The sequence below is a fragment of the Pagrus major genome, chromosome 1 (genome assembly GCF_040436345.1).
Source record: "Pagrus major chromosome 1, Pma_NU_1.0".
In the NCBI taxonomy this organism is placed as follows: domain Eukaryota; kingdom Metazoa; phylum Chordata; class Actinopteri; order Spariformes; family Sparidae; genus Pagrus; species Pagrus major.
The window spans coordinates 7,346,339-7,370,731 of NC_133215.1; the positions used below are offsets into that span (position 1 = coordinate 7,346,339).

The window sequence follows — 24,393 nt, forward strand, 5'->3', positions numbered from 1 at the left end:
CACATTTTTTCTGTGAATAACTAACAAAGTTTAACATGATCAGAAAGTAAAACGGTGCTTTTGAAAACTGGATCCTAGTTCTACATTTATCAGTTCTAATTAATTTAAAAAAGGGGAAGCCAGTGCAGTGGACTGTCCAAAATGTCGAAAAAGGGGGATTTATTTATCTGATCTGTCATGCAGGACAAAAAAAGGATTTCAGTGGGCAGAGGGTAACATTGGCATTCATTTTTTGTGTTAAATGACTCAGTAGTCAGATGTCACTGATCGGCAATGATGAAAATACAACAACCCTTTTCCAGCACGATGCTACAACGTGCGTTTCCATCCGTCTCCATTCAAGCAGCGCACATCGTTCAGTCGGCAATGCATTTGAAAGAAAGACTGGCAACGCACATGTGCAACCTCTCGACAGAGATAAGAAGGAAGCAAGATGTAGAGCTGCAGATTAAGAGTTCAGTAATAAAACCAGTTTTAATGCAGTCTGGTGAGGTGTATACGATCTGCTGCTTTCTACTGTTCCCTTTGTTCCAGTGCGTTTGTTAAGTCGCGCGTGACACGACAGAAAAAAAACAGAAAGGCAAACTCGTCTCCAGGCAATGAGAAAAGAGTCAATCACCTGGTTTTTTTAGGACAAATCTGCATATCTTATACGCACAAATTTCAGTGTGAAAATGGTATAAATCTTAGTTTGTTGTTGCCTTTTGCGTCCTCCAATTCACGTTTGAGTGAGTGAGAACCAGAGCAGAAAATTAAAACATTTCAGCCTGAGGGGAGCAGAGAGGTGGAGGAGGTGCTTCCCTGTTTCAAGGCCATCATTTGTTTTTACAACGGAAAATCCTGTCAAAGCTTCACTGGGCTAATTTCCAGACAAGGTAGGTCAACATTGCTTCACACTCTGATGAAAGTCTCAATCATTACCTCTTTATCTTTTTTACTCTTAATTGGTCCCTTGAAAGATGGAGGAAGAAGACAGGGACCCTCATTCACACTTGGCAACTTTCCTTCTTCCTATCAGCTCTTGTCAGCAACACAGTGAAAGTGTTATGAAAGTGCATGAAGGAGCCGTTTGATGTATGACACCAAGACCTTATAGGAGACCTATGGAGAACGCTTGGTGGCCTGGTTGTGAAAGGATCACAAGGCTACGAACAACGGGAGGATTGAGAGTGAGGAAGAGGAGGAGGAGTGTGCAAAGACTTCCAACGCCAAAGGGCGACCCTCGTGAAGCTTCAGAGGACTTGGAGGACTTGGAGAGGAAGGGGACCATCCTATAGCAATACAAGGGGAAATTCCCACCAATTGAACGCACCACCCCTCAGATCAAAGTGAGTGTGTGCATGTTTTGTATGTGTGTGTGATAAAAGTGCTACACCTGTGAGCAGAGCCACCCGCACTTTAAGAGGCGAGGAGAAGAGGAGCTCAAAGGTGTTGAGGAATGCAGGCATTAAAAACTGCTTGGAAATATGACACTGTCATGTTGCGGCGTAACCAAGCAGAGCCAAACACTGTTTGTTTTCAAGGTAATGACTCACATACTTACATACTGTATACACCTGTTACAGCAGGCTGGGATCAGAAGCATGTCGGTGTCAGAACAGTGAAGGTCATTTCAACAGTGTTATTGTGCTGCCTTTTAACTGGAGCTGTATGTAAAGCTGTAACATGTTAATGTATGCCGCCACAGAAACCAACATCATTGGATCATTGTACAATTGGTACCGCTGATGACAACATTATTAAAAATTCAACAAGTAAAAATCTGACTCGTTTTTTTCCCTTTCATGAGTTTTGCTTCACACCTGCCACTTTGATCGTCCTGGAGGGAAATGGGTTGGTGACTTTTGAAATGTCTCAAAAAGAAAAATTGCAAATTGCTCACTATGTCAGAACTATTTGGGGAAAGATGTTTCCATCTCACATTAAGTGCATTAACTCTTTTACAACAAAGGCAAAAATCACCTCAAGTGAGCGTAAAGATTTTTTAAAGGTGCTATTTGTAAGAAAGGTAGATTTTTCAGTCTCATTCCCAACTCGTCGGATAATGACGCTCTTAATTTCCCAACTCATCAAAGGGTTACGATCATAACGTGTCAGTTTTTGACAAGTTGGGGAACTAAAAGTGTCATTATCTGATGAGTTGGGATTGAAACTCAAAAATCTGATTTTCTTACAAATAGCACCTTTAATGCGATACTTAAATATAATGATGGAAACAGTCAGATGCAGAGATTCTCATTCATGCATTCCAACAATGTCACAACAATGTTAAAAAAAAGAAGCTGCAAAAGTTCTTACTAAAACTCAAAATTTGAACTAAATAACACAGATTATGTTCTTATTTTGATGACCACCTGTTTTGATCCAGGTTAGACTGCACAAACTGCCACTCACTAAATTACCTATAAACTACTTAGACCTTCCCCCACATACACTCGGATCACAGGATGGAGGCTATCTCATGAATCCAAGTCCAAAGACTAATGGGCAATCCACTGGTGGAGCATTTTTCTTACCATGCTCCACTGCTGAGTGTTGAATGCTTTATCTGTTGTTTCTTTCTGTCCGTTTGAGCTCCTTATTTTCTTGTAAGAAAATGTATTTGCTATATTTCATCATTTCAAATTCAAAATAGGCTTTGCTTACATTGTGGTGTATCGTAATGTATCATGTGTCAGAGTGCATTTAATTTATTAGCAACTTAATACATCAAATCTTATGTTGCATCTCATGTCACATACTGTCACACAATAATAAATAATATACTGTACAAATAAACATCCTGCTGCATTGTATTAAAACTTATGGAAAAAGTCCAGTGTCATACTTTATTTCATCTCTTGTAAAATGGGTTTTAATCTCAGGGAAATGCTGTGCGGCATGTTTTTCTCTGTTTCTCTAACCCTCTGTGAGCATCCGCCTTCACCTCATTAACCAGACTCATGAGCATTAACACCAGACTGTCACTCCCACACTCACCCTTTAAGCTGTTTAACACAGCACACTTTGTCAGTGTCCCCTGCAGTTCTTTACGCATTAGACTCCGTTGTTCTCGCTCCTGCATTCTCGTAGTGTTTAAATATTAGCTGAGCTTATTTATGAAAGATGCTTCTGGCACTCTATCTGTTTTGTTATTGGTGATTTACGTGTGTTCGTATATGTGCTTGTGTTTGCAGATGTGGGTGGCAGTGGGAGTTGCTGCCTTCCTAATGTGTGTCAGGTCCTTTTCCTCTTTCATGTCAGATGTTATGAGACACTAAAGGAGGTCAGAAGTCAAACGTCTCTCTTGCTCACACACATAGTTGCTGTCAGTCTCTCTTGTTTTCTCTCTTCCAACAGTCATGAGACGCTGACGTGAGAGTCCTGAACTCTTCTGGTGGCAACAACTTTGAACGCTGGAATGTTTTCTTGACCGATTCAGATGAAAATGGCTGCAATGTCTGAGTTTTGTTTTTCTTTAGGTTTTACTATAAGTCTACAACATGTCCCCTGTTGGAGGTATGGCTCAGTGGTAGAGCATTTGTTCCCACTATGCTGACGATGGGTGTTTGTTTACCTTTCATACCCACCTTCAAGCAGCAGTCTAAATCATTTGGGTGTGCGTAGGTGAGCAAAACTGTTTCAGAGTTGAAATCCATTGTGAGTGAGTATATTCATGTGGAGGATGCCGAATCAATACCTTGCTGATCAATATTCACACTAACATGAGGGGGTATAGCTCAGTGGTAGAGCATTTGACTGCAGATCAAGAGGTCCCCAGTTCAACTCTGGGTGCCCCCTACAGCACAAATATGGCCAGCTCTTTACTTCAAGCACAGTTCTTCAACTCCTCTCATCATACAGTGGACTCTGACAACAAACTGAGGTGTGCAGAACATGTTGAGCACATTAAATTAAAGTATAACTGTGTGGCCTTTGCAAAGTAAATTCTGTTTACAGGTCTTTAGTACCACTGCATCTGAAAAAAGGAGTATACACCATTTTGTGGCTCCAGACCTGAATATTTTTATTACGTGAGGATACCTTTTCAACGTTTTGTTGATGAATTATGTTCACGTGCATAATGTGGAGGTATAGCTCTGTGGTAGAACATTTGACTGCAGATCAACAGGTCCCTAGTAGTAGACTTTTTTGTTCTGGTGGTCCATTTTCTAAGTCTGATCTAAATTATTTTCTCTCGTGTGTTTATGACTTGAGAACTGGTGGAAAACATGTTTTGCCAGGATAATCTTTCCAATAAAAAAAAAACATTTCAAGATTTTTTTTTTTCATGTGTGTGAAAAACCCTTTTTCGGGTGAAAGAAAAAATCATCTGTGAAACTGAGTAAAAAAAAAAAAAAAAAAAAAAAAAATGACTGGACAAATTTTTTTCCTGGAAAAAAAACAAAAAGACAAAAATTCAGGAGAAAAACACTTTCACATCAATGTGGGGGTATAGCTCAGTGGTAGAGCATTTGACTGCAGATCAAGAGGTCCCCAGTTCAAATCTGGGTGCCCCCTAAATTGCCTTTAAATCAAACACTGTCTAAAGTTGGTCTGACCATGAGCCTGTAACATGTTAAGCGACCCGTCCACTTGCCTACGTGTATTGTGGTAGACTTTCTAGTCTGATCTAAATTATTTTCTCTTGTGTGTTTATGACATGAGAACTGGTGGAAAAAATACCATGATAATCTTTCCAACTAAAAAAAACAACAACAAAAAGATTTATTTTTTTTCATCTGTGAAACTGAGAAAAAACATTTTTTTTCCCGGAAAGTTTTTTTTCCTGGAAAAAAACAAAACAAAAAAAAAAATCTGTAAAAAAATATTTTCTCATCTATGTGGGGGTATAGCTCAGTGGTAGAGCATTTGACTGCAGATCAAGAGGTCCCCAGTTCAACTCTGGGTGCCCCCTGGAAAAATTCCTTGTTCCTCAATTTAACCAAATGTATGTGCTGTATCAAAAACATTTAGACCTGTAAAGAATGAAACTACATGTAGCTCCTCTCGGTAGTAAAGCATGAGGCCCGAGATCATTTTATAAAACAGGGTTTATTCAGTCATCGAGCGACCCAGACAGACCCGTGAGAACTGAAGCAAAAGAAAATAAACAAACAATCACGTAAATGAATATGCTAATGCAGAGCTTGTAGCTTAATGTAATTACACAATACACCAATAAACCACACCTCGTAGGCTGCACACTACCAAAGGGGCTGAATCTTGTCCTTTCTTCTTTCTTTGTCTTCTTTGTTTACATTTAACGTTGTAACTCTTTATATTACTTTACTTTAATATCTCTGTGGAGATAACCTGCCGTGTGGTTTCTCCCTTACCATGCTCCGCCAGGTGGTGTCTCATTAAAAGGGCACCGTGTAGAAACAAAAAACAAACAATGAGCCCGCTTCACTGAAAAGATAGGTAGGAACCAAAAATAAATAAATAAATAAGAATGTATTAACTGACGTGGGCAGTTACACTCCCACCAAATCACAAGTGATTTCTTAGAACGACTTATGGAAGACATATACTGTATATGAACGTCACTTTAAATATTATGATGTAACAAATCAATAACAAATCGATAAGGCTAGCTAATACACTGAGAGTGAGAATGGTACACTGCGGTCTTTAGTCTGCTTCCAACAGTGTGACCGTCTTCTGAATGGGCCTCTCCAGGTAGACTGGTTTGGAGGTGCGTTTTCCCATTTTATCCAGCGTTGGATCACTGAGTAACAACTTGAGTGTTCTCACTCTTCCATCCTTCCCAGAATGAACTTGCATGACCTTTGCCAACTTCCACTTGTTCCGTGGTATCCCATCCTCCTTCAGAAGAACAATGTCATTGACCTGTGCATTTCTGCGGTCCTTGGTCCACTTTTGTCTGTTTTGGAGATTTAGGAGATACTCCTTCTTCCAACGTGACCAGAAGTTGTTGGCCAGGAGTTGAACTCTACGCCATCTCTTCCGGAGGTAAAGGTCTTCCCTGACGAACTTCCCAGGGGGAGGTGATATGATTGTGGACTTCATAGTCAGAATGTGGTTTGGTGTCAATGGCTCTGGACTGGATGAATCATTCAGGTTGTCCGTAGTCAGCGGTCTGCTATTCACTACTGCCATGACCTCATACAAGAATGTTCGTAGAGAGGAGGAGTCAAGCTGTTTGGCAGACTGTTCTAGGATAGACATCAAAACACTTCTGATGGTGCGGATCTGTCTTTCCCAGACTCCGCCCATGTGGCTTGAGCTTGGGGTATTAAAGATGAACTCACATCCCTTCTCCTTGAGTTCCTCTTGATCCATCTCTCTCAATGCTTCCGCAAACTCTCGCCTTGCACCAACGAAGTTCGTCCCCTGATCGCATCTTATCTGCCGCACTGCTCCACGAATGGCAATGAATGAACGCAGGGCGTTAATGAATGCATCAGAGGTCAAGTCATCGAGCATTTCAATGTGAATTGCTCTGGAGCACATGCAGGTGAGTAACAGTCCGTATCTCTTTAACTCTTTTCTTCCTTCCTTGATGTAAAATGGACCGAAACAATCCAAACCACAGAAAGTGAATGGCGGTGTAGCTTCTGTTCGGTCTACAGGAAGATCTGACATCCTTTGTTGTTCCATACCTCTTCTGTATTTCCTGCACTTAGTGCACTTGTAAATGTGGGATGAGACCAGGTTGCTGCATCCGAGGATCCATATGCCGTTGGCACGGAGCTCATTCATGGTCATTCCCCGGCCTTGATGGTGTACTCTTTCGTGATAGTGCTTGACCAGTAATGATGAGATGTGACTGTCTCTTGGAAGAACCGCTGGATGCTTTACATGAGCATGTAAGGCAGCGTGAGTCAAGCGGCCTCCAACTCTGATGATACCTTGGTCATCCAGGAATGGATTTAATTTATGCAGCTTGGACTTCGGTTGTGTCTCCTTGTGATGCTGAAGACACTGAATTTCTTGAGACAGGTTTGTTTCTTGAACCATTTTTATTATGGTTATCTGTGCTTCTCTCCTTTCCTCTAAACTGGTGGCTTCACAGGACCGTGGCTTCAGGCCTTTGACTTCTCTAACAAGGCGCTTTAATCTGGCAATGGCTTTCACCAATCTTGACCAATCAGAGAACTTGTGTAGGCGAGCCAACAGTGACCTCACCTCCTTTGCCTGTGTGTCATGAACTTGGGCCCTTTTGAGCTCTGGGTCACTACTTGGGATCTCTCCCACCTTGACATCTTCAGTTGGTAACTCTTTCTGCCAAAGCAGGTCTGGGCCTGTGAACCAGTTAGATGTTGACAGCTGGTCAGCTGAGAGGCCTCTTGAGGCGTGATCTGCTGGGTTTTCCTCCGAAGTCACGTACCTCCATTGCGCAGACTCTGTGCTTTGTTTGATACGTTCCACGCGATTAGCTACGAACACATGGAATCTTCTGGCTTCGTTACTGATGTAGCCCAGAACAATCTTTGAATCTGTCCAGAAGACTTCATGCATGCATTCCACTTCAAGTTCTCCTTTGAGCATGTCACTGACTCTGACTGCTACTACAGCCGCCGACAGCTCTAGCCTCGGTATGGTGGTCACCTTAGTGGGAGCAACTCTTGACCTCCCCATGACTAGAGTACAGTGCACTTCTCCCGATGTACTGATCACTCTGAGATACGAACACTCTCCATATCCCGACTCACTGGCGTCGGAGAAATGATGCAACTCATAGTGCAGAACCTTGAAGTTTGGTGGAACGTAGCACCTCTGGATCTTCACCCCAGCCAGGTTTTTCAGGTCTAGGAGCCATGATTCCCACAGAGGTCGCAGGTCGTCAGGTAAGGTGTCATCCCAACTTAGCTTGTCGCGACACATCTGCTGGACAATCCTTTTCCCGACCAGAATGAACGGTGCCACAAATCCGAGCGGGTCAAATATTGAGGCAACCGTGGACAAGACTCCTCTTCGGGTGAGTGGGTTCTCTTTGACGACTACTCGGAACTGGAACTCATCTGAGGTCACACACCACTGAACGCCAAGCGCTCTTTCCATATGATGTTCACCCAACGCCATGTTCAGATCTTTGGCAGCCTCAACACATTCCTCCTTAGGGATTGTGGCCATGACTTCCTCACTATTTGAGATGAACTTATGCAGCCGGAGTTTGCCTGTGCTGCAGAGTTCTCTTGATTCCTTCACAAGTTGGATGGCTTGGCTTTGAGATGTGACACTTGCTAGCCCATCGTCAACGTAAAAATTCCTTCTGATGAACTGGATGGTGTCTTCACTGAATCTTCCCCGTCCTTCATCAGCAAGATGTCTTAGTCCAAAGTTGGCGCAGCCTGGGGAAGAAGCCGCACCAAACAGGTGAACTTTCATTCGGTAGATAGATGGTTGAGCTTCCAGATTTCCATCCTCCCACCAAAGGAAACGTAAGTAATCTTGGTCTTCTGCCTTGACATAGAACTGGTGAAACATGCGCTCAATGTCACACATTATCGCCACAGGACCTCTACGAAAACGACAGAGGACTCCGACTAAGTTGTTTGTCAGCTCAGGACCGGTTAGTAGGTGGTCGTTCAAAGAAGTCTCCTGAAACCTTGCAGAACAGTCAAAGACGACGTGGATCTTTCCAGGCTTCTGCGGATGATACACTCCGTGATGGGGAATGTACCACGCAGGAGTCTTGTTGATGTCTTCTTCAGGAACCCTTTCGGCGTCTCCGCGAGCAATGATGTCATCCATGAAGGTTTTGTAGTCCTTGTAGTACTGTTCGTTTCTTTTCAGCTTCCTTTCTAGGCATCTGAGACGATGGACGGCGCATACCTTGTTGTTTGGTAAGTTAGGTCTCTCTTTCTTGAAAGGTAGCGGCATCTCATAGTGACCGTCATCATTGAGCCTGATGCTCCCTTGCATCTGTGACAGGAATCTGAGGTCTTCTTGGGAGATGCTTGTATCCCCTGAAGTTCTTTCCACAAAGTCAGACTCCAGGACCTTAATGACATCTACAGGTGAGACTACTTCCTTTATCAGCGTTCTACAGACATAATGCACTTCACTTGTGACATCTGAAGCCAACTGACAATCTGGAATGACTTGTTTCACAACAACTTGGTGACTTACTCCTATTGCATCTCCATAATCAAGACGGAGGTTGCCATAGCCTACTATGCTCCAGCCCAGGTCTGTTTTCAGTCCGAATGGCTGATTTCCTTCACCAGGCACCACCTGTCTTGGAACGAGAGCTTGAGGACAGTTGTAGCCAATTAACAAGCCAACGTCACAACTTTGTTGAGGAGCTATCTCAGCTGCGATGTGTTCAAGGTGAGGCCAAACTTTAGCTGTCTCTGGTGTGGGAATATGTTCTCTGTTTGCAGGTATAAAGTCTCTCGTATATGTCACCGGCAGAGGTATTACCTTGTCTGAGTAGAATCCTCTTACTTGCAGACCAGTAACTCTTCGGCATGGCACAATGGTGTTCCTTGAAGCCATGGTGGACAGCTTTAACTGAACTGGCTCATTTTTTGCGTGCAGAGCCTTTGCAGTTTCTTCAAGGAGAAAGGTTGTGTCACTCTGTGTATCTAGGAGTGCGTACACAAGAATTTCACAATCAGGCTCACTTGTGGCTGACACCCACACTGGGATGATAGTGGATGTATGAGTGTCTTTAATGTTCTGTATGACTCTGTTTGACGTTGCCTCGAATGAGGGTCTCATTGCTTTGTCTTGTCGCCGTTCAGTGCTTCTGTCTTTTAGCATCTTCGTTTCCTTAGTGCGATTATCATGGAGGCAAGTTGGATGTTTCTTCTCACATATATTGCAGGTCTGTCTCCTTTCACATTCTTTCGAGCGATGACCGGATTGCAGACAGCCGAAACACAACTTGTTTTCCTGGACAAACTTAACTCGTGCAGAGACAGTTTCCTCCATGAACTTGTAACACTTGAGTAAACTGTGACCTGCCTTCTCACAGAATACACAACTTATAACAGCAGTCCTTTCATCTGCATTTGTTGCAAGCACCTTTGCTCCCGGACCTCTGTTCCTTGAGACCTTGATCTTCTCACCTTCACTTGGCTTTAGAGCATGGAGAGACGTTATTGGGTTGCAAGCGATTCTGGCTTCACGTGTGACAAATTTAACAAAGTTGCTGAAGCTTGGGAACTCATGACTTTGCTCTTGTGCTTCCATGACCTTTCTGTTCCATCTAGAGGTCAGCCAATCTGGAAGTTTAGCGAGTATCTTCTGATTCTCATTACAGTCGTTGAGCACTTCAAGACCCTTGATTTGAGACATGGCCGTCTCACAGCTGCGCAGAAAGTCAGCAAGTTCTTGAAGTTCCACACTGCTCTTGGAGTTTAACTTGGGCCATGAATCAAGCTTGTCCCTGAAAGCTTTGGCGATGAGGAATGGATTGCCATATCGTTCTTCGAGGATGGTCCATGCTGCACGATAGGCTGACTCTGTGCCTAGCAGGAAGTAGCTCTCTATGGCTTTCTTGGCTGTGCCACTCACATACTTTCGCAGGTAGTATATCTTTTCTTCACCTGGTATGTTCTTCCTGTCAATTAGCGTCTGAAAGGAAACCTTCCAATCATTAAACCTGAGTGGATCACCACAGAATGTTGTTGGTTCAGGTATAGGAAGACGACTTGCACTGATGGACTCTGCAAACACTCTCACAAGAGCTGCTGTGCTATCTTCTCTCCTTAGCAGTGTCATAGCTTGTGGTGGAGGCTGATGCTGAGACAGGTTACTTTCACTTTTAATTTCTTTCTTCAATTTCAGAGAGACATGTTGATGGAGCAGTTGATCTATTTCATCATCTGAGCGTTCATTTTGCTCATACACTTGCTGTCGCGCTTTGGCAGCCTTTAACTTCTTTACTGTCTCCAATCGTTCCACTTCTCTTCGCTTGGCCTCTAGCACTCTTTGCATCTCTGCATTTTCAGCCTCAAGTCGTTCGAGTTCTTTGATATGATGTTCCTTTTCTAACAGTACCTGCAATTCAGCTTCATTGGCGGCGACTTCAGCAGCAGCTTCTTGTCTGTGAGCAGAATACTGGCTTGAACGTCTGGATGTGACCCTTGAGTTGCTTCGAGAATGAACCGAAGACCTGGCGGACTTGGACTTGGTATGGTGAGAGATACTTGTTCTATCTGATGCTGCAGACTTAAACACAGATTCTCTATCTCTCTCTTTCTTGTCTTGTTCTTTAATCTCTTGATCTTCATCAGCTTCTGTGGTTAGATGACCTTTAGCAGTTTTAATTATTGTCTTTGTTACTGCTTCACAGGTGTCGATTCTGCGACGTGTGTCTTGGTCTGGAAAGTCAATGCGTCTCAACTCTTCATAAACATCATTCAGTTCCCTTGCAGCATCGTTTACCTTAGTGATGAGTTCATGCAGCAGGCTGTTTGAGCATGCTTCACTCAGCGCTCCTTTAGCATCCTTGATGATTGTCTTCCACTTATTGTAGCTCTTAATAAAACGGTGTTCAACCCTTTTGACTTGCTCCTTGTGCAATTCTTGGCCTTTTTCCGTTAACTTGCGAGCTCTTTGACTTCTTTGTGGCTCTGGCGAAGAAGTGTGGTAAGCAGCTTCGATGTCTTCCGATGCTTGTGGTTGCATGTCTGTCTCATGCTGCTGTATGTCTTCACCACCACCATTTCTGTCACTCTCAGAAAAGGGTTCAATGTCTGACATTTTACTTTGATTAAATCAGTTAGATTTAAATGTTATACTACTCTCAGCTTTGTAGTTACCTTATTGAATGGCCAAAATAACCTTAGCGTAGCTGAATCAACACTCAGTTTTAACATAAAGCAATAATTGTACTTTTCTGTTAAATAATTTGGCTTATCCAATAGTCTTATTACTATCAGTGATAACTACACAAAGAGGTGTTAACTCTAACACAGGTAAGTTAGAAATGCAATAAATGCTTGCAATGCACCTTTAAATAACTGTGGTGCTGTTATATCTTAATATTAACACTACTTATTTTGACACAAATTTTACAGTGTAACTGTGATAAACACAATCTCAATATCAGCGCGATTTGTATCAATAAACGTCAACGGACTTCAACAATGAAAGGTGAGTAAACAACAACTTGAAAATGTTTCAGTCTCTTGTGCAAAGCACTCAAAGTCTCTTATTTAAACAAAATTCACACTAGCAGCACCGTAACCCTCCCGCAGCTGCTTCCTTGGTTGCTGTGTGGACGGCAATAAACGATGCACCCGCGACGTGGAAAGGCTTCATCCCGACCGTGGATCACCGTGCTCCAGCGACGTTTCCTCGGCTACTCACGCGAAGCAGTCGAGTTCTCACTGTAGCTCCTCTCGGTAGTAAAGCATGAGGCCCGAGATCATTTTATAAAACAGGGTTTATTCAGTCATCGAGCGACCCAGACAGACCCGTGAGAACTGAAGCAAAAGAAAATAAACAAACAATCACGTAAATGAATATGCTAATGCAGAGCTTGTAGCTTAATGTAATTACACAATACACCAATAAACCACACCTCGTAGGCTGCACACTACCAAAGGGGCTGAATCTTGTCCTTTCTTCTTTCTTTGTCTTCTTTGTTTACATTTAACGTTGTAACTCTTTATATTACTTTACTTTAATATCTCTGTGGAGATAACCTGCCGTGTGGTTTCTCCCTTACCATGCTCCGCCAGGTGGTGTCTCATTAAAAGGGCACCGTGTAGAAACAAAAAACAAACAATGAGCCCGCTTCACTGAAAAGATAGGTAGGAACCAAAAATAAATAAATAAATAAGAATGTATTAACTGACGTGGGCAGTTACACTACATCTCTTTTTGGGTGCCCTTTCTCATGCCAGTGAGTTTATTCAGAGACGTTACCTATGGCATACATTCCAGCATTTCTCTTCAGCTGGGTTTGTTTCAGATGAAAGTCATGAATTTGCCTGTTTTGCTATTTTGTCTATGTACAAAAGGGAGGATGAGGATGTATCATTCAAGTGAAGTGCTTCAGACTGTCGACCTGGAGGATCTGGAGGCTTTGAATCATGTGGTGGATGCAAAATCAAGAGTTCACTGATCAATGTTGGATATTGGATGGGGGTATAGCTCAGCGGTAGAGCATTTGACTGCAGATCAAGAGGTCCCCAGTTCAACTCTGGGTGCCCCCTGGGAAACTTGCTTCACCTGCAATTCAACAGAAAGTATGTACTGTATCCACAACATGGAATTTAACTACAAACCTTTCACCACCACTTTAAAGTGTCAAAGGATGATTCATGGTTGTGGAGAACTCTAACACTTTTTGATTCAGATGAAGTTGGTGGATACTGTTTACTGTATTTGAAAATTTTACACAGGTACCGTCAATAACATACCAAAGCTCTGAGGGGAAAGTAGCTTTTTTTTTCTGGTGGTCTGTTTTCTAAGTCTGATCTAAATGATTTTCTCTCATGTGTTTATGACTTGAGAACTGGTGGAAAACATGTTTTGTCAGAATAATCTTTCCAATAATAAAAAAAAACATTTCACAATTATTTTTTTCATCTGTGAAAGTGAGTAAAAAAATGACTGGACAGTTTTTTTCCTGGAAAAAAAACAAAAGGACAAAAATTCAGGAGAAAAACATTTTCATATCAATGTGGGGGTATAGCTCAGTGGTAGAGCATTTGACTGCAGATCAAGAGGTCCCCAGTTCAAATCTGGGTGCCCCCTAAATTGCCTTTAAATCAAACACCATCAAAAGTGTAATGTGGTAGACTTTCTAGTCTGATCTGAATTATTTTCTCTTGTGTGTTTATGACTTGAGAACTGGTGGAAAAAATACCATGATGATCTTTCCAATTAAAAAAACAACAAAAAGATTTTTTTTTTTCATCTGTGAAACTGAGAAAAAACATTTTTTTCCTGGAAAATTTTCTTTCCTGGAAAAAAACAAAAAAAAAACAATCTGTAGAAAAACACTTTCACATTGAAGTGGGGGTATAGCTCAGTGGTAGAGCATTTGACTGCAGATCAAGAGGTCCCCAGTTCAAATCTGGGTGCCCCCTAAATTGCCTTTAAATCAAACACCATCAAAAGTTGGTCTCCCTCACCTGCAGTACAGAGAGCCTGCAACATGTTAAGCGACCCGTCCACTTGCCTACATGTAATGTGGTAGACTTTCCAGTCTTATCTAAATTATTTTCTCTTGTGTGTTTAGGAATTGAGAACTGGTGGAAAAAATACCATGATAATCTTTCCAATTAAAAAAAACATTTCAAGATTTTTTTTTTCATGTGTGAAATTGAGTGAAAAATACTTTTCAGGAAAATTAATATCTGTGAAACTGAGTAAAATGATTTTTTTCCTTGACGTTTTTTTTCCGAGAAAAAAAAAAGAAATCAGGAGAAAAACATATTTATATGTATGTGGGGGTATAGCTCAGTGGTAGAGCATTTGACTGCAGATCAAGAGGTCCCCAGTTCAAATCTGGGTGCCCCCTAAATTGCCTTTAAATCAAACACTGTCTGACAGCATAAGGCTAAACACACCTGCAGTACAGAGCAGTTACGGTGACCCGTCCAGTTGCCTACAATACAGGACTTAGAATTACAAAGATGACTGAGAACTTTCATCAACGTGTTGATGGTTGTCAGAAGGTAGCTCTTCTGTCAATACTTGATGATGATTAATTTGTAAAGTTTGGTTGCCCTTTCTCATGCCAGTGAGTTTATTCAGAGACGTCACTATGACATACATCCCAGCATTTCTCTTCAACTGGGTTTGTTTGAGATGAAAGTCATGTATTTGAAATTAGACTTTTTCTTTCTGGTGGTCCATTTTTTAAGCCTGATCTAAATCTACTATTATTTTCTCTTGTGTGTTTATGACTTGAGAACTGGTGGGAAACATGTTTTGAAAGTACCCAGAGTTGAACTGGGGACCTCTTGATCTGCAGTCAAATGCTCTACCGCTGAGCTATACCCCCATCCACTATCCCATGTTGATCAGTGAACTCTTGATTTGGCATCCACCACATGATTCAAAGCCTCCAGATCCTCCAGGTCGACAGTCTGAAGCACTTCACTTGAATGATACATCCTCATCCTCCCTTTTGTACATAGACTTTTAAATTCATGACTTTCACCTGAAACAAACCCAGTTGAAGAGAAATGCTGGAATGTATGTCATAGGTGACGTCTCTGAATAAACTCACTGGCATGAGAAAGGGCAACCAAAAAGAGATGTAGTTTCATTCTTTACAGGTCTATTTGCTGAAAATGTTTTCGATACAGGACATAAATTTGGTTAAATTAAGGAAGAAGGAATTTTTCCAGGGGGCACCCAGATTTGAACTGGGGACCTCTTGATCTGCAGTCAAATGCTCTACCACTGAGCTATACCCCCACATAGATGAGAAAATATTTTTCTACAGATTTTTTTTTTTTTTTTTTCCAGGAAAGAAAATTTTCCAGGAAAAAAAAGTTTTTTCTCAGTTTCACAGATGAAAAAAAAAATCTTTTTGTTGTTTTTTTTTAATTGGAAAGATTATCATGGCATTTTTTCCACCAGTTCTCAAGTCCTAAACACACAAGAGAAAATAATTCAGATCAGACTAGAAAGTCTACCACATTACACTTTTGATGGTGTTTGATTTAAAGGCAATTTAGGGGGCACCCAGATTTGAACTGGGGACCTCTTGATCTGCAGTCAAATGCTCTACCACTGAGCTATACCCCCACATTGATGTGAAAATGTTTTTCTCTTGATTTGTTTTTGTTTTTGTTTTTTTTCCAGGAAAAAAAAATGTCCAGGAAAAAAATGTTGTTACTCAGTTTCACAGATTATTTTTTTCCCCTGAAAAAGTAGTTTTCACTCGATTTCACACATGAAATAAAAAAAAAATCTTGAAATGTTTTTTTTTAATTGGAAAGATTATCCTGGCAAAACATTTTTTCCACCAGTTCTCAGGTCATAAACACACAAGAGAAAATAATTAGATCAGACTTAGAAAACAGACCACCAGAAAAAAAAAAACTTCAACTTTCCCTCAGGGCTTCTATATGTTATTGACGGTACCTGTGTACAATTTTACAAATACAGTAAACAGTATCCACCAACTTCATCTGAATCAAAAAGGGTCAGAGTTCTCCACAACCATGAATCATCCTTTAAAGTGGTGGTGAAAGTTTTCTAGTTAAATTCCATGTTGTGAATACAGCACATACTTTCAGTTGAATTGAAAAGAAGATCAAGAATAAATCTTGAAAAGTTTTTTTTTAATTGGAAAGATCATCATGGCATTTTTTCCACCAGTTCTCAAGTCCTAAACACACAAGAGAAAATAATTTAGATCAGACTAGAAAGTCTACCACATTACACGTAGGCAAGTGGACAGGTCGCTTAACATGTTACAGGCTCTCTGTACTGCAGGTGTGGGGAGACCAACTTTAAACAGTGTTTGATTTAAAGGCAATGAAGGGGGCACCCAGATTTGAACTGGGGACCTCTTGACCTGCAGTCAAATGCTCTACCACTGAGCTATACCCCCACATTCATATGAAAATGTTTTTCTCCTGAATTTTTGTCTTTTTGTTTTTTTTCCAGGAAAAAAAAATTTCCAGGAAAAAAATGTTTTTTCTCAGTTTCACAGATGAAAAAAAAAAAATCTTTTTGTTGTTTTTTTTAATTGGAAAGATCATCATGGTATTTTTTCCACCAGTTCTCAAGTCATAAACACACAAGAGAAAATAATTCAGATCAGATTAGAAAGTCTACCACATTACACGTGTGCAAGTGGACGGGTCGCTTAACATGTTACAGGCTCTCTTGTACTGCAGGTGTGACCTCTCAACATGCTAAAACACACTTAGGAAGAATGCACTTTCCTATCCACAGTCTATCTTTTAATCATACAATTTGTAACCCCTTACACTTAAAGGCAGGCAGTGAATACTGAAAAACAGAAAATCATGTGTTTTATGCAAAATCAAGTTTGCTGATCGACATAGTTCCCTGAATGGGAGTGTAGCTTGCGTCGATGAGTAATACTATGTGACAATCCCTTCAGAGTTCAGTTGTGAAGCCTTTGACGACAGATCAAGAAGTCCTTAATTCGACCTTGGTGCACCCTATGTGGTAAATGTTCACCCTGAAAGCATGTGTCACTTTTGATCATACTATTTCAGCGTGATTTTTATACAACCTCAGATCCTGTAGTGTTTGTAAGAGGCTCAGCATATGTATGGACGTGAGTGGATGTTTAAGCAGGAGCCCTCCGTGCTGCCTGTGTATTCACTTGTAATTCTGTGAAATCCTTACAGCTGGCGGCCTGTGGACACAGCTGGCCCAGTCAGCACAGCTCGAAACTCACGCCTAAATATCAAAAGCTGTCACTTCCTGACCAGGAGAAAGGGCTTTCTGAGAACAAAAGCTGTGAAGGGGGCACCCAGATTTGAACTAGAGACCTCTTGATCTGCAGTCAAATGCTCTGCCACTGAGCTATACCCCCTGAATGAATATCATTTGATATAAATATAGTATTCTTAGAGTGGATGTAGCTGAAGATCACCAGTTCATAGATGCTAACACATTCCCAATTTTGGTCACAGCCTTCCTGTTTTTAACAATTTCTCCCGCTGTGCTCCTGATTGGTCATTTCTCACATTAATATTGTGATTTCACAGTGATCCAAATCAATTGAGAGTCTTTCAGTTTCTGTGTGTGATGTGTGTCGGGGTACCTGGTAACCCAGTCCAGAGACACAGGTCAGCACGTGCAAGCAGCCCTACCTGACATGCGTCACTCTGCTCCGTCCATTTGCTGCTGAAAATGGATGAAACAACTCCCAAGAGGAAGAAATAAGCTTCCAACTTTCACTCCATTTGGTATAAAAGCTTCCACTTTATTGATATTTGCCTCCCGTCTTGCTTGCTCAAGCTCTTTGCCTCCACTCTGCAGACTGTCTCGTCTCATCATTTCATCCTTCCTCTTCTTCTTTTTAAAAAGGTCAGCCTGGCCATTACGGCTCCTCAACGCACACCCTTGCATGCATTTAACACCACTACCTTCATTTCACATCCTTGTATTTATCCTATTAATCTGGCTGTATGGAGGAGGCGACGTTGAGAGCTGACACCCATAAAATCCCCATCTTTTTCACAGCCTAGCGTCGGCAGGAACAGAAGCCTGGAAGAAAAAGTACACTGAAAATAAAGTAAATATACATGTGTGATTATGGAAACAGACGCAACTTGTGTAAGAGGATTAGCACAGTCTCTCATTAGCCCGACACAGTGGAAACATCAGCAGTGAAGAAAGCCACAGCTGGCATCGGCTGATCATCCCGCTGAGAGCAGTTTGGTCAGCAGGTGGGCGGCTTTAAAAAACAGCGTGAGCGTTTTGGTTGTCACAAGGAGCAGGGAGGGAGAAAAGGGACAGCACATCTGAGAAGTTATCATAAGGTCCAGCAGCTGACCTCATATGATTTCAAGAAAGACATCAGGCAAAAACATTAGCAACAGTAACGGTATAGATAGACGGACTGGAAAATAATAGCTGTTGAATCATTGTTTGAACATGCTGCAGGAAGTGAAGCACGAGAGGAAGAGGAGGAGAGATTACAATATGAAAAAGGAGGAAGAGAGACAGGGGATAATAAAAAGGTGATGAAGGGAGGATGTGGCTGAAATGGAGACGATGATGATGATGATAGCGGTGTTGATGATGGTGACGTGGAGCCGTGCCGCTCAGCCTCCCGTGCTGGAAATAACAGATACGGATAAAAGTGTCCTTCATATACGTCAATACAGATGAAGACGATGTTGTCCAGTCATGCTGCTCTCATGTGCTTATCACTAATCGAGTCATGCTACTGCACAGGTCCATATAAAGTCATAACAACATCACAACTGCATCCGCTGTTGCCACGGTAATGAGGAAAAAACGTCTGCTGCATTTCTTCCTGTTTTTTCCCCTGGCCAAGAGGGCCAATTCCCACATGACCTGGACAGGGGGGAAACCGGACACACACACACATGAACACACACACACATAATATTCCAGCACTATGTAATGTCACAGCAGCTGAGAACATGAAGTGCAGACTCTTCCTGCTGTTCCAGGGTGCATGGCATCCTTTCACCAACTGAGTCTTTTCTTCAAAGTGATTCACACCCAGTGGAATTTTAGGACATAAAATCTCTAATGTGAAATTTTTTCATGGTTTTCAAATGTACCGAGTATTTATGGAATTAAATAGTATCATAAAACGTCTCGCTGTATATCTGTCTCATAAGCAATTCAGAGCACAAGATGGTTTTCAAAGTAAAATTACAATTGTTTTCTCCTGTGGCCATATTTTAGTTATCACATGTATAAAAGGAGTTTTATGTGTGATATTACATGTGACAAAATGACAGCACCATAAGGTTTTTTGTGAAGTGAAAAAAGGTCAGGACTATGGAAGCCCTGAGGGGCAAGGGAGATTTTTTTTTTTCTGGTGCTCCTTTTTTTAAGTTCTAAAAAAATGTATTCATGTGTGAAACAGAGTGAAAAATCTTTTTTTTCACTTATGAAAAAAAAAATGTTTTCACTTATGAAGAACATTATTTTTCACTTATGGAAAACATTTTTTTTCACTTATGGAAAAAAACTTTTCACTTATGAAAAAACTTTTTTTTTTCTCTTATGGAAAACATTTTTTTCACTTATGAAAAAAAACTTTTCACTTATGTAAAAGATTTTTTTTTCACTTATGGAAAAAAAGGTTTTTTTCACAAGTAAAAAACATTTTTTTGAAGTGAAAAAAATGTTTTTTACTTGTGAAAAAAACTTTTCACTTATGAAAAACATTTTTTTACTTATGAAAAAAAAACTTTTTTCACTTATGATAAACTTTTTTTTCACTTATGAAAAAAAAACTTTTTTCACTTATGAAAAACATTTTTTTTACTTATGAAAAACATTTTTTTCACTCTGTTTCACAAATGTAAAAAAATGTTTAGAACTTAGGAAAAGGAGCACCAGAAAAAAAAATCTCCCTGGCCCTCCAGGGCTTCCATACAGGACAGATATAGACTGTGTTTGTATGTGATGTTGTGAGTGCTGGCTGTTTCTTAAGGAGGTTTCTCTTTCTCTATAACTTTCTCTTTTTTTACACCAGAGTTTTCTTATGTCTTAAATAAACTAACACTGAAAGCGACCAGTGTGTTCTAGTTTCACCTTGTGTTAATGAAGTTATAAAGAAAAATGCAGTAAATTCTGAATATTAGTGAACTGAAATGATTCGAACCAGTGGCTGGCAGCAATATTATTCTAGTGCTGTGTTGATTTCTTTTTGTTTGTTGTTTTGTTTTTAATTCCATTTAGTTTCAGTTACGTTTCCAAAACGGGTTCCTCAATTCAGTTTGGTTTTTATGGTTCAGTTAAAAATATCTAGTTTCAGTTTGAGATTTGTTTGTTTTTAGATCATATCGGGGATATTTGTCAGTTGTCAGTGTCAACATTACAAAACAAACACTTCACTGTCACTAACGCTTATTATGTTAAAAAATGTGACCAAAATGACAAACTTTTCTTGGATATTTTTATTATATTTGAGTAGTTTTTGTAAGAAAACACTATCATTTTAGTCTCTGTTTTTCTATTTCATTAAAAGTGTCAATGTCAATTTAGTTTAAAACATTAAAAAAAATGATCTAACAATATCAACGGTGTGTGGAGGAACAACAATGTTGACGTGAAAGACCTCTATGTCTACACCTTTTGTCCTTACTAAACAGAGAAATACAACTGTACACCGTCTGAATTCAAGGACTTCTCTTTTACCCAACTAAAACGAATTTAACTGCCTCAATAACTCTTTGTGAAACAGCGCAGACATCTCTGACAAAATGTCAGCACTGTTGTTTCTTCACACTCATGTCAGATCATTTTTTGAATGTTTTTAAACCAAAATGCAATGACCTCTTAACACCTCGTTCTAGTAAAAGTTTAGTTTTAGATTACTAGAATAACCTTGGTAGGTAATATTTAAAAGTATTTGCGACTTGAGGCTAATGTGCTAAATCTTGTGCAGCTGTTGATATGTTCATCCTGACCCTGATAGACTGCGGTTGTGCAGGTCTGCTCTGAGGTGTGTGACTGTGTTGACTGTCTGGATGTGTGGGTGTATCTGAATGGCAGCGTGTGTACTCTCAGTCAGCTCTTCCTGTATAAATAAAAAGGCGGTCCTCAGTGCTTCACACTCCTGAACCCGGTGACAGCCATGTTCCACAGCTGCTCCACGCTCGCTGCCTCATTGTGCTGTTCTGTATATTTAGCTGCCCGGTTCCACTTCCTCTGCTGTTGACGGTGGGAAAACACACAACAATACCGCTGTGATTCTGCCCTCAGCATCCTCCCCCCTCCTCCCCTTTTCCTCCCTCACGCCTTCCCTTGACTCAGTGCTCCGTCCTCTCCTCATTCGCTCTCCATCTCATCAAAGCGTTTCTTTGAGAAATAAACTGTGAAGTGACTCACAGAGCCGCAACAATGCCAATGGGCAGCCATGTTTTTCCGGATCACACTCGGCGTTTGATTAACACCAGTTCAGATACAATATGACGGCCAAAAATGGAACGAGACTGTGAAAAATCTAAATCCAGACCAGGGAGGGAAACACCTCCAGATATTACTCATACTCACAATTTGGCAAAGTTTCTTATACTTGTACTTTACTATTCTTGGTCCCATTGTTTACTTCAATTAGTGTTTCCAATGGCCGTGTTTGCCGGTGAATTCCAAAAAGCTTACTGCTCACGTTATCGACCGAACCAACGTGACGTCAGTCAGTGTCATCCCTTTAAAGAGTTTCCTCAGATTAAGAGTTTCCTCTGACTGCAACTACAGCAGGTCTTTACAGTGCTAAATGAAATTATATCGTCTTTGCCCAGCTACTCATTTAATCATACACTTGTGTTTTTCATCATGAATTTATTACCCTTTCACTGTAAAGGCCAACTGTATCTCAGACACTGCCTGTTCACTGTTTGTGTCTCCACACACTGAATTGGCGGGGGTGTCTGCATTTTGCAGCTGGTAGCGGTCAAAGAAATGTCATTAGTCTGCATTTCGGTGAGAAATGTGTCGTGTCTTGTAATCTTCTAACTGCTGTTTCAGATTTCCCAACAAGGATGAAGTGAATACATGTAATCCTCCATTCAGAGGTTGTTGAAATTTGGCCCCAAAACTCGGCTAAATGTCACTGCAATGTCAATTCGTCCTCAGCACTCTGCCACGAAAATAGTTTAAATTTTACGACTTTAATTTTAAGCTCAAATATACCTGATATTTTTTGCTGATCAGCGGCTGAAACCCAAGGTTCTCTGCCATCGATCCTGTGGGATTTATCAGAGATAATCTTTGCTCGAAGATCCACGACAGATCTAATACGCCTCAGACAGGCTGCCGAGACAGCAGCAGAATACGTTGCGGAGGTCGTGTGTTGAGCTCGTGACCTGAGTTTGAACTCTGACTGAGGAGAGCAGCGGCTGTTTGCCTCATCCTGCAACTGGCTGCGCTTGACAGAGGAAGTTGGCAGGAGGAGAGGAGGAAAGAAATTCACTCTATTAATTAGATCAGGATATTGGACAGGAAGTTAATTAACACTCTCACACACATGCCCAGTGAGATTTCTAAAGAGAAACAGTGAAGTGGAGAGGAGGGTGAAAAGAGAGGGGACAAAACCGAATAAATTAAAAATGATTGGGCAGACGCGGCCTTCAAAGGAACCAAAACAGACAGTCTGACTTCAGCTAACTCAATATAAAACCGCTCTTTACTCTTTTTAACTAAATGTGAGACCTCCTTTGATTGCTTCTGTGTTGGTTGTCTGGTCAGGGGATAAAATGTGTCTTTGTTGCTCTAAATTCAATATTGCGTCTCAGATTAGGTGAGTATGAAACACGTTTGTCTGTCCCGTCTGAACAGACGAAGAAGAGTACGTCCACTTCAGGGTTGAACTTCTAGTTTGTGCTTCGTCTCGGCCCTCCTTTCAAACTAAAACTGAATTTTTCTTCCCCAAAACTGAGCTTTTTCCAAAAAACCCTCCAGTCTGTGTAAATCTTGAAACTGCAAGTGGGTGTTAGAGTGTGTACAGGGTAAATAGAGCTTTCATTAGGGGTCGAGCTGTGTGCCAGTAAAGTAAGACAACCTTAAGTCGCCTCTCACTTTCTCTATGATGCCAGCTGAACTGAATACACACTGCAGCTGCTGTCATTCAGCTGTATTTGTGTTGATTTCGTACAACGATGTCGCAATCATGACATGATTTGGTCAGCTGGCTTTTACCAGATGTTGGCTGTAATGCACAGTTTGTTTTTGACATTGGAAAAACTGAAAAGATGTGGAAGAAGAAGAGATTGTGTTGTTTTTTACATGTTCAGCTAAATGGACTGAGCTCTCCTCAGAAATGATTAGCAATCACCAGTGTAAGCGCGAGTCATCTTCCCACGAAAATGACACATTTTTGGTTAAATATTCACAAAAAACCCACAAAAAAGGATCCTAATACACAATCAGTATTCACAAGGTAACCTGACCATCTCTTGTACTACAACTTCACAAGTCTTATAGCTTTTGGGCTTCTATTTGTTTAACATGCAGGCGATCGACAATGCATTCCTTTCATATGCGTCATTTGACAGGCACTGACAAAAGGCTTACTTCGGGGGTGGGCAAACAGCCTAAAGGCCTAATCTGGCCCTTTAACAAAAAAAAAAGTCTTCCCTTTAATTGTTTACATCAAAACTTTTCGTTTTTTTTACTAATTTGCTATGGGTTACAAATAAAACATGTTAAATACCAGGCTCATGAATCCCTGAACGTCTTTTATCACTCAGTGCGAAGAGATCCAGCGTATTTGTGCTGAAATGACGCACAAATAATTAAAATCAAGCCCGTTCGAACAAATTTGAGTACTTTAATCCGAACCACATTGAAGCAAGTCACAGTTTAATGTATGTGGATAATCTGTCAACTGCATCACAGGGTGCAACACAGAATATATGCACATCCATGACAACTTTTACTGCCTCTGCCCCTCTCATGGCAAACATAGTGTCTCTGATATCACACACCTGTGACTTCCAGTGTCACAGATATTTGTGCAAGCTGTTCTACATTATTTCACCTGTGCTCTCTCTCCCTCTCTCTCTCTCTCTCTCTCTCTCTCTCACACACACACACACACACACACACGCACACACACGTGTACAGTACATCTCCTTCCTGTAGGACATACTGGGAATTCCATGTTGCACATCGAGGGCTGACAGCAGGCAATATTGTAAATCTGATACCCTTTCAAGTTGTCAAACACACACACACACACACACACACACACACACACTCTACATGTACTCAGCAGTCATTATTGAGATGAGCTGAGGTGACAGCAGGTTGTCCTCAGAGTCTGTCAAT

General features: G+C 41.0%; 12 non-coding genes across 12 annotated transcripts; 7 read left to right on the forward strand and 5 right to left on the reverse strand.

Annotated features, from left to right (window-relative positions):
• The first annotated feature begins 3,708 nt into the window (after positions 1-3,708).
• trnac-gca (transfer RNA cysteine (anticodon GCA)) lies at positions 3,709-3,780 on the forward strand. The gene has a single exon. It is a non-coding gene; the product is annotated as a tRNA-Cys (tRNA).
• A 648-nt stretch (positions 3,781-4,428) lies between these two features.
• On the forward strand, positions 4,429-4,500 carry trnac-gca (transfer RNA cysteine (anticodon GCA)). The gene has a single exon. It is a non-coding gene; the product is annotated as a tRNA-Cys (tRNA).
• Positions 4,501-4,825: 325 nt separating this feature from the next.
• On the forward strand, positions 4,826-4,897 carry trnac-gca (transfer RNA cysteine (anticodon GCA)). The gene has a single exon. It is a non-coding gene; the product is annotated as a tRNA-Cys (tRNA).
• An 8,152-nt stretch (positions 4,898-13,049) lies between these two features.
• Positions 13,050-13,121, forward strand: trnac-gca (transfer RNA cysteine (anticodon GCA)). The gene has a single exon. It is a non-coding gene; the product is annotated as a tRNA-Cys (tRNA).
• Positions 13,122-13,593: 472 nt separating this feature from the next.
• trnac-gca (transfer RNA cysteine (anticodon GCA)) lies at positions 13,594-13,665 on the forward strand. Its single transcript has one exon. It is a non-coding gene; the product is annotated as a tRNA-Cys (tRNA).
• Positions 13,666-13,928: 263 nt separating this feature from the next.
• On the forward strand, positions 13,929-14,000 carry trnac-gca (transfer RNA cysteine (anticodon GCA)). Its single transcript has one exon. It is a non-coding gene; the product is annotated as a tRNA-Cys (tRNA).
• Positions 14,001-14,362: 362 nt separating this feature from the next.
• trnac-gca (transfer RNA cysteine (anticodon GCA)) lies at positions 14,363-14,434 on the forward strand. Its single transcript has one exon. It is a non-coding gene; the product is annotated as a tRNA-Cys (tRNA).
• Positions 14,435-14,848: 414 nt separating this feature from the next.
• Positions 14,849-14,920, reverse strand: trnac-gca (transfer RNA cysteine (anticodon GCA)). Its single transcript has one exon. It is a non-coding gene; the product is annotated as a tRNA-Cys (tRNA).
• Positions 14,921-15,267: 347 nt separating this feature from the next.
• On the reverse strand, positions 15,268-15,339 carry trnac-gca (transfer RNA cysteine (anticodon GCA)). The gene has a single exon. It is a non-coding gene; the product is annotated as a tRNA-Cys (tRNA).
• A 261-nt stretch (positions 15,340-15,600) lies between these two features.
• trnac-gca (transfer RNA cysteine (anticodon GCA)) lies at positions 15,601-15,672 on the reverse strand. Its single transcript has one exon. It is a non-coding gene; the product is annotated as a tRNA-Cys (tRNA).
• A 739-nt stretch (positions 15,673-16,411) lies between these two features.
• trnac-gca (transfer RNA cysteine (anticodon GCA)) lies at positions 16,412-16,483 on the reverse strand. Its single transcript has one exon. It is a non-coding gene; the product is annotated as a tRNA-Cys (tRNA).
• An 888-nt stretch (positions 16,484-17,371) lies between these two features.
• Positions 17,372-17,443, reverse strand: trnac-gca (transfer RNA cysteine (anticodon GCA)). Its single transcript has one exon. It is a non-coding gene; the product is annotated as a tRNA-Cys (tRNA).
• Between the last annotated feature and the right edge of the window lie 6,950 nt (positions 17,444-24,393).